The sequence below is a fragment of the Zingiber officinale genome, chromosome 1A (genome assembly GCF_018446385.1).
Source record: "Zingiber officinale cultivar Zhangliang chromosome 1A, Zo_v1.1, whole genome shotgun sequence".
Classification (NCBI taxonomy): domain Eukaryota; kingdom Viridiplantae; phylum Streptophyta; class Magnoliopsida; order Zingiberales; family Zingiberaceae; genus Zingiber; species Zingiber officinale.
Genome location: NC_055987.1, coordinates 114,089,262 through 114,104,404, shown reverse-complemented (window position 1 = coordinate 114,104,404; position 15,143 = coordinate 114,089,262).

The following is a 15,143-nucleotide window of genomic DNA, read 5'->3' as shown; positions in this document are numbered from 1 at the left end:
CTATGAGTGCAGATTTTCACTCATAGATATCGGTTTTTTTAGCTGATGTCTATGAGCGCCTTTTTTTCGTTAATAGACATCGATTTTAACAGCGATTTTTAAAACCCGGTGTCTATGATAGCTTCCTTGTTTTATCTACGAAATCAGATAGTAAAAAACCATTGTTAAAAGTTGTGTTAATGAACCAAAATAAAATAATTTAATTTCCCCACCGATACTTAGCTTAGCCAAAATTTGTAACACTTCACTCTTCCCTCCAAACCTAAACCTATATCGCGTCGTCCACCGTATACCGTCGCAACGCCACCACCACTTTCCTCCTCGCCGCTGGCCGTCCGACCATCTCTCTCAGCCTCATCTCCCTCTTCCCCTTCCTAGATCGACGCCCCTTCCTCTCCCAATCAGGATCAACACATGACACCCTTGCTTCTCTGTCCAACCACACCACATCTCCTCCAGCTCCTCCCTTTGGGTGAGAAGAGGAGCCCTTCTTCGCATTCCGATAGTTTTTCCTTCATCCATCTCCGGTCCAACATTCACTGCCACCGCTGGAGTCCTTCTTCGCATTCTGGTAATTTTTCCTTTATCCATTATCGCTACTGAAGTCCTTCCTCATCTTCGACAGTTTCATCTTCTTGATTATATTAAAAACTGGATCGGGCCAGACGGATCCAGAATCGACAAGAATTCAACTTAAAATTGGTTCCCAATTCCGATGCCGCCCTCATCACTCATCAGTGCATCACCATGCCGCAACCGCGCCTTGTGAGCTCTATCAGAAAATGGCGATCGCCTCCCTATTCGCCGATCTACTCCGACAAGCGCGACCTAGAAACCCTAGCATCACCATCTTCCGGGCCTTTCCTCTCTCCTTGCGCCAACCCTCTCGGCCCTTGTCCTCGGGTCTCACGAACAGCCAAGGTTTGGCTGTCGAAGAGGAGTCCGCTGCCCTGGTAGATGACCTACGTAGTCAGATCTTCCAACTCCGATTTCCTAAGCGGAGCTCGATTGACGCACTTGATAGATGGGTCCGTGAGGGGCGCACGGTGACAGCATCGGAGCTCCGGGAGATCACTAAGGACCTAAGGAAATTGAAGCGCTTTAAGCATACCTTGGAGGTACAATTTCACTTCAATTTATTTTCTCCACTCATTTCTCAACTTTCTTCAAAAGTCAGGATTTTAAATATGGAAGGATAGCATTTCGATATGATGCTGTAGTGTCATTAAAAGAGAAAAAAAAGGATTATCATCCGAATGTCCTACTCGATTCTCCCTTATTCCTTTAGATTTTCTATAATCGTCATGATTATGCACCAGTTGTCTTTGTTGTCGCCATTGTTACTTAATCACTTGTATCAAATAGGACTTGAGTCCAATATTAATGCAATTCCTCTCGATGTTATGGTTTTCCAATTCCAACTGTTCTAGTCGATGGTCCACATATGGTGTTAATCATGGTTTCCCTTATCCTTTCCTCATATAACCGGCTTTGAAATCTAGTGTAGGATTTCAGAAAGATGCAGGAAAAGATGTTACTATAGGATTTCAGATTGGTGGATCCAGTGCCTATGGAGTATGTACCATCAAGAAATCAAAATAAAAATTTCATCCAAGAATAGTTGAATAAAAGGGATTCTTACTTAAGCAGTAGGCTAATTGGTACCTCAACTGGCCAATTGGTTGTTGTGTCATGTAATGTTGGGTGAGTAAGAATAACATTATATATCACTCTCACTTGCATATTTTGAGAACTTGCAGGATACATATATACACTAATTATATTTCTTTGTGTAGTTTTCACTGGATTTTGACTATCATCAATGTTGAGAAGGAGATTAATTTTTTGTTGGATTCTCTTGGTCACCGCATTCGTGATCAAGATTGGAAATATGTTGTCAACATGTAAGTTTTTTGGCTTCTTTTCTTACCTTTGTTTAAACATGGATGTATTTTGATGCGGCAATACAATTTCCACGGGTTATATGCATGAAGGGCCTTGAAAATGTCTAATGTGGAGGCGGGAAGGAAAGGGAAAAAACAACCAACATGGGTAGTTGTCAAGGTATGTCCTTTTGATTAGCAATTATTTCACTATCCTCGAAGGAGTTATTCCAATATTTCTTTTCTAACATAGGCTCCTCAACAACCAGAAGCGGAGCAATGTGGTTTTTATATCATGCGATATATGAAAGATATAATTGAAAATTTTGAAGTTGACCACAAGCATTCACTTCCAGCAATGGTAATAATACAATATCATTCATTTTGCATATAAGCCCTAAAGAAAATTTGTTGCATTTTCCAATACTGTTTCAGTATCATATTTGATTTGATATAAAACAAACTCATATTTGATTTGATTGATTATGAACTTCTCTTAGCTTTTCCCTCATTATATCAGATCTTGCTACTACTATGCTTTTCCCCTGGTGCTTGATGTATTTTTATGTAGTCTTTGAACTTCTCTTATGTAAGATGAACAAGTAGATAGATCACTTTTAGATATTCGTTGCTCCAGCTGTTACGCTTGGGGTTTATGATCTGATCTTTCATTTGATTTCCTCTAGTTCTACAAAGTTTCTGTTTGGTTGAAAGAACAGTCTTGAATTTGTCGAGTTTGTTCTTAGAAATGATTTCATAAGCCTAGCTCGAAGAGGATAAAGTTTGAAATTCGTGTTGACTAGTTTGCATTTTAGCTATTTTCCCCTTGAAATAAAAACTTGTTTTGATGTTATTGTATCATTGGAAATCATATAAATGAATTGATGTTACTCATCTTTATAGCTGCTAAGGAATTTATTTACTTTCCATGTACTTTTAGTGATAAAAGTAAATTTAATATTTGCAAACTAAAAGTGAATTTATTTACTTTCCATGTACTCTTAGTGATAAACAGTTATGTCATTTGGGTCGACTACTAATGAATTGAATTTGAAAGATTAAAATTACTGTTTATATAGTTGGATTCTTTTAAATTTTTAATCAAGGTGATTATTTGTCATCAACCAATGTGATTTAGGTATCATAGTTAATTATCTTGGAATACAACAAAGTTTATACTCAAACAAAATACATATAGCCCCTCTAGCTGATGACCAAAACTATAAATCTTGTAAGAATATCCATATCAGCAATAATTCTAGTGAAAAAAGGCTTACAGTTTAGTATTCAACTTGTGAAGAACTGGTGTTTAATACTAAGGTTATAAATTACATATATTTCAACAAATAACCTTTTTTATAGTGGTTTAGATATTCAGACTCGGTGAAATTTGTTTTTGTTTGTATCTTTTTGCTTGTACATACTGTAAGTCATAGATAAGTACTGATTAATTAAATTGCAACTATGAGAAAACTTCGTTGCAATAATTTCTAGTTTGGATTATATTAAGTTCCCAGGAATGATAGATCTATCACTATATGATGTGGTTGAGATAATTTATCAACGTTTCTCTTTTTAAGCATTCCAATTAATCATCTTGTTACCTGGTGCTCTTACTGCTTTTTCAACTATGATTTTTGGTCTTGGTTTACTAATATATTATTTATGTGTTTTTACAGTTTACAAATCTCAAGTACTCCAGAGTTGAAATTGATGAAGTGCGGTTTGAGTGGGCTGAATGCATGCTATATTACATTTGAGTAGGAAAGGTATTTGATTTTTGAAAACTTTGGATGATGCATGCATTTGCATGGAATGTAAATTGCGGAAACTACGTTGATGTGTACAATATCTATTACCTTTTGATGTTGTAAAAAGAATATTTGTGTATTTTATGGATACTGACTTAATGTGTACAATATCTATTACCTTTTGATGTTGTAAGAAGAATATTTGTGTAATTTGTGGATACGGACATCAGTTTTACATCATTGATGGAATTGGTGTTGTTAATATTACATCGGTCGTAAACCACTGCCAAAATTGGTGTTATTAACATATATTACATCGGTTTTACACTGTTACTGAAACTGTGTCGTTAAGTGATACTACACCGGTTCACAACCGATTCGAAAACCGGTGTCATTAAGTGATACTACACCGGTTAAAACCCGATGTCTAAAATAGCAGACCTTTTACAACACCTTCATAGACATCGGTCGATTTTGTAATAGACAGCGGTGGAAAATCGATGTCTATGAGGGTTTTTCTTTTATTGTTAGGACATTTTTTCTTGACATGATCAAGCTTGTTACAAAAGAAACAACCTTTCTTGTCTGTATCCTGCTTTTGTTTCTTCACATAAGGACCTTTAGTAGCCTCATTCTTTCTTTTGTTGCCCTTATATTTAGGGGTGCTTGCCAAATATGCACTTTCACCCTTGTTTTGTTTCAACCTCTCTTCCTCTTGAACACAGGAAGAAATGAGTTCATTAAGAGTCCATTTCTCCCTTTGACAGTTATAATTGATCTGAAACTGACTAAACTGGTTCGGAAGAGATATAAGCACTAAATGCACAAGCATGTCATCTGACAATTCAAGATTAAGTGCCTTCAACTTTGATGCAAGGTTGGACATTTCCATGATATATTCCCAAACATTTCCCTTGCCTTTATACTTCGTTGAAATCAAGCTCTTTAGAATTATTTTTGTTTCCGCCTTATCACTTTTGGCAAAGCGCTTTTTAATCTCATCGAGATATTCCTTAGCTTTGGTGACACTATTAGACACCGCATCCCTAAAAGTTTTAGGTATGTCACGCTTGATGATCATAAGACTCATGCGGTTAGAGCGATCCCACTTATGATATTTAGTCCTCTGTTTAGAGGAATTAGTATCTGTAGGAGCAGTGGGTTGCTCTATCCTAAGTGTAAGATCTAGATCTATGCAGCCAAGAACAATTAGAATGTTCTCCTTCCAATCCTTAAAATTTGTACCATTAAGGATCGACACTGAACTTAAGTTAGCAGAACTAGTAGCAATATTTGCTGAAAAGAGAACACAAGAATTACAATATAAATAACATGCTCATTTTGAATCAATTTAAAATAAATGGTAAATTCCATTTAAAGATTCCTAGTGCAACAACAATATCAAGTCTTTGGACAGTAATATTATTTGCAAGTGGTACTCTTGCTGTAATAATCAAACACTAACAATAATGGATGATAAATATTAAACCTATCTTTGAATCGATTTATTATATGCATGAAACATAACAAATAAAACTTTATAATTGTTACGTGTTTATTATCATAAGTAAATGTATAATTTGTTAAGTATAAATATTCCTTTGGGTCGATTAATACTCATATAAATATACACATTTACACTTTATTTAATACCTTAATAATATCTCAATATTTTAAATAAAATCAAATTCAAATAATAGAGGTCACTTTGGTGACATATAATTCAAATTTAATTTAATTAAAAATAATAGATATTAATAGAACCCTTATAATCCAATTAAATTGTATTATAAACTAATTTTAATTATTTTATCCAAATAATAAATTTAATAAATTATCTTTATGTAAGGGAAATTATTTTACCCATTTAATGAGATGGATAAAATAATTTAAATACTTAATTAAATTATTTTATAATATTCACACAAGATAACGTGGCCTTTACATAAAACATTGCCTTTACATCACGTACGTGGCCTTCACGCCCCCACGTGGTTTGAAACCACGTTATTTTCTAAAACCACCTAACTTTCGAAATGATGCAACTGGACATCATCTCTTCGTCTTCTTCGCTGTATGCCTCCACGTCGCACGAACCACCATAACTGCAGTTGTCGACCACGACAGCCAATCGAGGACATACTGGGGCGGTCACCAGCCCTTTCTAGTGTCAGAACGCCAGTCACCTTTGTCGCTGACGTCTGCTTGTGCAGAAACAGTGAGAGGAACTCACCGGCCAACTATAGCGCTTTATCTTGCCCCGGAAAACTACCTCCAGCATGACTTTGTCGCCGGTGGCCCAATGTTGGCCATCTATGCTCGCTTGCGATGAGCAGAAAATGCAAGAAGTGGCATTTAGCATATTGCCTGCCATCTTGGATGTCGTCGTCGGCCCATGAAACCGGTTGCAAGCAACCTCCCATGACGCTTTCCCTTCTCGGTGGAATTTGTGATGCTGTCACAAATAGGGGTAAGCATTCGGTTAATTCGATCCATAAATTAACCGAATTAACCGAAAATCGATCTAGTGTTGACTAACCGAATCAAATCAAAACTTTACTAAAACTGAATTAACCGAATTAGTTATTTCAGTTAACATCGAATTAACTAAATTTGTTTAAAATAACAATAAAAAGAATTTATACAAAATTAATATAAAATTAACCGAATTAACCGAATGCTCACCCTTAGTCACAAATTTTTCAACCGGTTGCAACACAGAACAGTGCCGAAAATCGTGATAATAAAATAAAATCACAACATGATATATCATGAACCAAAACTGACACAAAGATAAAACTTAGTATTCAAAAGTTATTTTCCTAAGAATTTAGAATAGAAGGCTCTAATACTCATTGATAGAAAAATTAGATTGAGAAATCTCAATACAAAATTTATGTATTCTATTCAATTCTTAAGAAATTATAAATTGAACACACAAAATTACGGAAGTGCACCAAAATCCATAGTATGCAGTCAATTTTTGACAAAATCTTTAATTTACAGATTTTCCTTATTATCCTGAGAGTTTTGTCGATGAGGAAACAAAACAAAAGCATTATCTATAAACTGGGACCATAATCCTTATTTATAGAAACATAAGTTTGTCTATTTCTAATTTGATCCCTCAACCAATTAGAAATTACACATGATATCCACATTAATTTATTCATAACAATTAAACTCTTAAGTTATATTCCTTATAACATAAGTTTCTTAATCATAAATTTGATCACATTAAATTAAGACTTCTTTAATGGATGACATTAGACATTTATAATTATAATTATGGTCCTAAAATTTTAACAGACTTTATCAAAACATCATCCCTTGATGTTATTTTTATCAAAACATCACTACCTTTGTGATCCAAAAAATGAACCAAATGGCACCCAAACTGTTATGAATCATCGGATGAAGTAGATGCAAAGAGACACAAATGCAAGCAGATAGTGATGATAGTTATACTCCACATTAAAATTTACTCTACTATAGTACTTGATTAACAAGATACACTATAAATACATACATCATCGAGGTTCCACTTATTGGAGGCCAGTGAGCGAGCATCTTCAAAATTTACCTCTCTTTTACATTTTTCCAGTCCCAAATGCTGCAGACATAGAGTAATAAACTACTTGACATATAGATATTGAACAGTATAATAATAATACTAAGAATAATAATAATAATAATAATAATAATAAGACTAGGGAAATAAGATTATGTTTGAGTGCAAACAGGAATATTGCAGGAGAATAAATAAATTAACATAGAAATTTGAATAGGAAAATGACAAAGCAAATCAATATAACATTCTCAAATGCAGGCCCGGCCCAGAGGCCGGACGGTCCTGGGCGTCTGCCCAGGGCCCAATATTTTGGGGGCCTAAAATTTATAAATAAGTAATATATATATATATATATATTTAGGATTAGGAATTAGGTCAAGTTATTAACTTTTGCTTTTGCCTTTTGCATCCGCCGACTTTGCTTTTCTTTTGCATCTGCCGGCTGTTGCTCCACGAATCATCCTCGCTGCAAAATCATCCATACTGCTCGGCTGCTCCTTAGGCGAAATCGCTGCGAGACTGCATCTCTCTCCTACTCTCCTTCACCTCCGCCGGCCGGCGGCTGCTGCTTCGAGCGCGTCGGAGGGCCGTGCGACCGCGACAGGGAGGGGCAGCAGCCAGCAGGGAGTCCAGGGATCCTCTCCGCCGGTACTCCGCTCTCCCCTGGCCTGCGGCCCTGCCGGAAACGCACCGTCCCCGCACAAGGCGTACTACTCGGCGCACCCAGCCCCGGTCCTAACATTCAAGAGGCCCTGGGCAAAATGATAAAATAGGCCCTAATTTTTTTCTAATATAGTAAAATTTATTTACAATGACTTCTTCTAACTTTTCTAGATGCAAAATCATCTATAATATTATTAATTTCAAGATTTTCTAAAATCTCTTTTTCAATAGATAAAATTGCTAATCCATTCAATCTCTCTTGCGACATCGTTGATCTCATGTATGTTTTCAGTAATTTTAATTTTGAGAAACTTCTTTCATCTGATCCTACGGTAACAGGCATAGTCAACAATATTCTATAAGCAATTGCAACATTTGGATAATAATCTATATTTTTTACAAAATTAAGAATATCAACTGCCGACATTATCTCATTTGGTAAAGTTAGTTGTAGTATTTTTAATTCTATAAATAAATCATCTAACTCAACATCTAATGAATTTTCATGCATAAAAGTGGATGTCAGATTAACACAACATCTTCTCAACTCATCATTATCCAATGATTTTAATGTTTTCGAATCAAACAAAAAACCAAATATATTTTTAAATGTTTTCATTTCATCAAATCTACTTTTCAAAGAAGAAATTGCCATGTCTACAATAATCACAAAATAATCAATTCTAAAAGATTCTTCAGGTGATAGTGAAACTTCATCATCTTCTTTCTCATCAAATTGTTTTTTTTTCTAAAAATACGACGTTTCGTTGAAAATATTGGCTCTATATTCATATCAAATGCAAGACTTTTAGCAATAGTCAAACTTGTTGCAAAACCATCATTCCTATATTTTTCAAAATATGATATTATACCATCTAATTGTTTCATAGCAGAATCAATGCACATAGATTTTGATTGTAACTTCTTACTTATTATGTTTATAGCAAATAAAATATCATACCAAATAACCATACCAAGTAAAAATTCAAAACTTTCAATTGAGTTAACTATACTTTCAGCTTCACTCTTAGACTTTGCATCATCACAAATGTCATTTAACTCTAATAAAACACTTCGCACTTCAAGAGCTTGAAACCTAATAGTTTGAACACTTTTAATACGACTTTCCCAACGTGTGTTTGAAAAAGATTTGACAGTTAATCCTTTCACATTATCAAGTAAAACTTTCCATCTTTTAGGAGAACTTGAAAACAATGTATATATGCGTTGAACTATTCCAAAAAAAGAAACGGCTTTAACATAAGAATGTGCCATATCACTAAGAGTCAAATTAAGACTATGACAAGCACATGACATGTATAACGCTCTTGGGTTTATTTCAAGCAACCTCTTTTGAACTCCTTGGTGTTTTCCTTTCATATAAGAACCATTATCGTAACCTTGACCTCTAATATTTTCAATACTAAGATCAAGTGATTTTAATACATTTTTTAATTCATTAAAAAGTCCAAAACCAGATGTATCATTAACTTTTAGAAACTCTAAAAAATATTCTTCTATTTTCACATTGCTAGATGACATATTAACACATCGTACTATGAAAGTCATTTGTTCTTGATGACTAATATCCGGAGTACAATCAAGAATTATTGAAAAATATTTTGCCTCCTTAATTTTCTTAATGATAATACTTCTAATATTATCGGCTAAAAGAGAAATCAACTCATTCTGAATTTTATGACCAAGATAATGATGATGAATTTCATTATTTTGAATACGTCTAATATGATCTTGCATCACAACGTCAAATTCAGCAATCATTTCAATCAACCCTAAAAAGTTTTCATTACTTTCTTGATATAATTTCTCATTAGATCCCCGAAAAGCCAAACAACGTTTAGAAAGACATTTTACAATTGCTAATATTCTTGTAAGAACTTGTCTCCAACGCTCTCTTTCTTTAGAGATTTCTCGTTGTAGATCTTTATCAATTGTTTCATTTTTATCTAATCTCATTTTTAATTCCTTCCAAGAGTTCATATTGTTAGGACCAAAAGTAGCTAGAGGGGGGGGGGGGGGGGAATAGCTCGTCGCGTTCGCTCGTTGCTTGGTGTTGCTTGTTCCTTCAAAGATGTGCAGCGGAAAATACAGAAACAAACACACAACGCTAACACGGTTGGTTTTACTTGGTATCCACCTCACAAGAGGTGACTAATCCAAGGATCCACACCAACACACACACCCTCCACTAAATAAAACTCTCCTTTATGGTAACTACCAAGGGCGGAGAAGCCCTACAAGACTCAATACAAGAAGAGAGGGAAAGGATACAAGAAATACAAGCTTACAAGCTTACAATGAGTATAAACCCTAACCCTAGCTTCTCTTCTTGGCTTTGATCCGCCTCTTGACTTGGAAAACTTCCAAGAACCTTCAAGAACTGGCGATCACGAGCTTTGAGAGTGCTGTGGAGGAGCTGGCGAAGATCTGAGATGAAACCGTGAAAAGATCCTGCAGCCAACGCACGCCTACAGCTCAAATACGACGCAACGGTCGGATCCCGATCGATTCGAATATTCCCAATCGATCGGGGAGGCTTTGGATCGATCCACGGATCGATCCAGAGTGCCTCTGTGCTCTGGAAAAGCGTCTGGATCGATCCACGGATCGATCCAGCGCTTATCGCGCGAAGCAGCCGCGTCCCAATCGATCCACTGATCGATTGGGACCTCTGGATCGATCCACGGATCGATCCAGAGGCTCTCTGTTCGCTGGGACAGGTCTGGATCGATCCACTGATCGATCCAGAGCCTGGATCGATCCACTGATCGATCCAGCACTTGATTTTTGTCCAAAACCAAGTCCCAAACCTCCCAAACCAACATCCGGTCAACCTTGACCTGTTGGTATGTCATGCCTAGCATCTAGTCACTCCCTTGACCTGCTAGGACTCCCTTACCAAGTGTCCGGTCAATCCCTTTGACCCACTTGGACTTTTCTCTGTGCCAAGTATCCGGTCAATCCCTTTGACCTACTTGGACTTTTCTCTGTGCCAAGTATCCGGTCAATCCCTTTGACCTACTTGGACTTTTCTCTGTGCCAAGTATCCGGTCAATCCCTTTGACCTACTTGGACTTTTCTTTCATGCCAAGTATCCAGTCAATCCTTTGACCTACTTGGACTTCCCAGCACCAGATGTCCGATCATCCTTGATCCATCTGGATTTTCCCTTGCCTGACTTCACTCACCAGGACTTTCACCTAGCTTCACTCACTAGGGTTTTCCATCTGCCTAGCTTCACTCACTAGGACTTTCACCTGGCTTCACTCACCAGGATTTCCATCTGCCTAGCTTCACTCACTAGGACTTCCTTCTGCCTGGCTTCACTCACCAGGACTTTTCTTCTGCCTAGATTCACTCACTAGGTCTTTCATCTGCCTAACATCCCAGTTAGGACTTCCCAGTCAAGTATCCAGTCAACCTTGACCTACTTGACTCTTCTTCAATCAATATCTTATTGTCAAACATCTAAACCCAAACCAAGACTCAGCATGGTTACCCAGGTCAACCTTGACCTGAGGGATATTGCACCAACACATATTAGTTATATGTTCAATAGAATTTTTCATGTTCTTTAAGTCGTTCACTAATATGTTTCCAATCTCTAAATCCATCATTCGCTAAAAAACTTCTATTATTTTCAGATTTAAATAACTTGCAACAAAAGCAATAAACTTTATCTACATGTTTACTATATACCAACCACTTTCGGTCTCTTTCCTCTCCATTACTTAACTTTTTAAAATAATAAGTACTTGAAAAATATCTAGAGTAGTGATCAAAAGGAAATGTGAGATTTATTTCTCTTATAGGCCCCTTTTCTACTAAAATATCACGTGCATTGTTATCAAGATTATCCCAATTTCTTGGGTCATATATATCAAGTGGAGGAATAAATTGTTTATTAATATTATTATTCTCATTATCTACTACATTAGTAACATTTTCATGCTCTCTTAAATTATCTTTATCTTCATTAACATCATAAATTTCATTAGATTCATCATTCACATCATGAATTTCATTAAATTCATCATTAATATCATGAATTTCATTAGACTCCTCACTAACATCATGTATTTCTTTAGACTCATCTATATTATCCCTATTTAAAATTTTTATATTTTCATTAGAACTTGTACTTTTAACAAAGAATTTATTAAGAGCACCTCTTTGTGATTCAGTTAATTGTTCTAATCTTTTTCTTTTTTTCTTTTTTCACATCCAGAAATATGTTTTTTAGGCAACATATTATAATTAACAAAATCACAATTAAAAAGCTATAATTTAAATCAACTTAGTCTGAGTATAAAAGGAATAATAGCACCTGAATTGAAATTATTTGTAGCTTAGCACTTAGCAGCTTAAGCACCTCGCCTTGGACACGGTAGACTGTAGTAAAACACCTGTTTTTTAATTTAACAATTAAGTTAACATTAAACTCCAAATGTATAATTAATTAATTAACAAAAAAATTCCTATTCTATGAACAATTAACTAATTAACAAAAAAATCCAGCACCGTGTAAAGTCTGAAGATGAATAGATATGTAGATGGCGCAATCGTCAGCTCGCAAGTGGCAACAGAGAGACTCTAAAGAAGTGCAGTCGTGAGCACTAAGCCGGAGCGATTCGCTAGAGGAGAGAACTCAGAGGAGCAGGCCCTGGCGGCGGTTGGGAAGCGGCGTTTTCTTCTTCAGCTCCTCCGACGCCGCTCGGTGCGCCGAGTAGTACACCTCGTGCGGGGACGGTGCGTTTCCGGCAGGGCCGCAGGCCAGGGGAGAGCGGAGTACCGGCGGAGAGGATCCCTGGACTCCCTGCTGGCTGCTGCCCCTCCCTGTCGCGGTCGCACGACCCTCCGACGCGCTCGAAGCAGCAGCCGCCGGCCGGCGGAGGTGAAGGAGAGTAGGAGAGAGATGCAGTCTCGCAGCGATTTCGCCAAAGGAGCAGCCGAGCAGTATGGATGATTTTGCAGCGAGGATGATTCGTGGAGCAATAGCCGGCAGATGCAAAAGAAAAGCAAAGTCGGCGGATGCAAAAGGCAAAAGCAAAAGTTAATAACTTGACCTAATTCCTAATCCTAAATATATATATATATATATATATATATTACTTATTTATAAATTTTGGGCCCCCCAAAATATTGGGCCCTGGGCAGACGCCCAGGACCGCCCGGCCTCTGGGCCGGTCCTGGGCGCACCGAGCAGTGTCGGAGGAGCTGAAGAAGAAAATGCCGCTTCCCTACCGCCGCCAGGGCTTGCTCCTCTGAGTTCTCTCCTCTAGCGAATCGCTCCGGCTTAGTGCTCACGACTGCACTTCTTGAGAGCCTCTCTGTTTCCACTTGCGAGCTGACGATTGCGCCATCTACATATCTATTCATCTTCAGACTTTACACGGTGCTGGATTTTTTGGTTAATTAGTTAATTGTTCATAGAATAGGAATTTTTTTGTTAATTAATTAATTATACATTTGGAGTTTAATGTTGACTTAATTGTTAAATTAAAAAACAGGTGTTTTACTACAGTCTACCGTGTCCAAGGCGAGGTGCTTAAGCTGTTAAGTGCTAAGCTACAAATAATTTCAATTCAGGTGCTATTATTCCTTTTATACTCAGACTAAGTTGATTTAAATTATAGCTTTTTAATTATGATTTTGTTAATTATAATATGTTGCCTAAAAAACATATTTCTGGATGTGAAAAAAAAAAGAAAAAGATTAGAACAATTAACTGAATCACAAAGAGGTGCTCTTAATAAATTCTTTGTTAAAAGTACAAGTTCTAATAAAAATATAGAAATTTTAAATAGGGATAATATAGATGAGTCTAAAGAAATACATGATGTTAGTGAGGAGTCTAATGAAATTCATGATATTAATGATGAATTTAATGAAATTCATGATGTGAATGATGAATCTAATGAAATTTATGATGTTAATGAAGATAAAGATAATTTAAGAGAGCATGAAAATGTTACTAATGTAGTAGATAATGAGAATAATAATATTAATAAACAATTTATTCCTCCACTTGATATATATGACCCAAGAAATTGGGATAATCTTGATAACAATGCACGTGATATTTTAGTAGAAAAGGGGCCTATAAGAGAAATAAATCTCACATTTCCTTTTGATCACTACTCTAGACATTTTTCAAGTACTTATTATTTTAAAAAGTTAAGTAATGGAGAGGAAAGAGACCGAAAGTGGTTGGTATATAATAAACATGTAGATAAAGTTTATTGCTTTTGTTGCAAGTTATTTAAATATGAAAATAATAGAAGTTCATTAGCAAATGATGGATTTAGAGATTGGAAACATATTAGTGAACGACTTAAAGAACATGAAAATTCTATTGAACATATAACTAATATGAACTCTTGGAAGGAATTAAAAATGAGATTAGATAAAAATTAAACAATTAATAAAGATCTACAACGAGAAATCTCTAAAGAAAGAGAGCGTTGGAGACAAGTTCTTACAAGAATATTAGCAATTGTAAAATGTCTTTCTAAACGTTGTTTGGCTTTTCGGGGATCTAATGAGAAATTATATCAAGAAAGTAATGGAAACTTTTTAGGGTTGATTGAAATGATTGCTGAATTTGACGTTGTGATGCAAGATCATATTAGACGTATTCAAAATAATGAAATTCATCATCATTATCTTGGTCATAAAATTCAGAATGAGTTGATTTCTCTTTTAGCCGATAATGTTAGAAGTATTATCATTAAGAAAATTAAGGAGACAAAATATTTTTCAATAATTCTTGATTGTACTCCGGATATTAGTCATCAAGAACAAATGACTTTCATAGTACGATGTGTTAATATGTCATCTAGCAATGTGAAAATAGAAGAATATTTTTTAGAGTTTCTTAAAGTTAATGATACATCTGGTTTTGGACTTTTTAATGAATTAAAAAATGTATTAAAATCACTTGATCTTAGTATTGAAAATATTAGAGGTCAAGGTTACGATAATGGTTCTAATATGAAAGGAAAACACCAAGGAGTTCAAAAGAGGTTGTTTGAAATAAACCCAAGAGCGTTATACATGTCATGTGCTTGTCATAGTCTTAATTTGACTCTTAGTGATATGACACATTCTTGTGTTAAAGCCGTTTCTTTTTTTGGAATAGTTCAACGTATATATACATTGTTTTCAAGTTCTCCTAAAAGATGGAAAGTTTTACTTGATAATGTGAAAGGATTAACTGTCAAATTTTTTTCAAACACACGTTGGGAAAGTCGT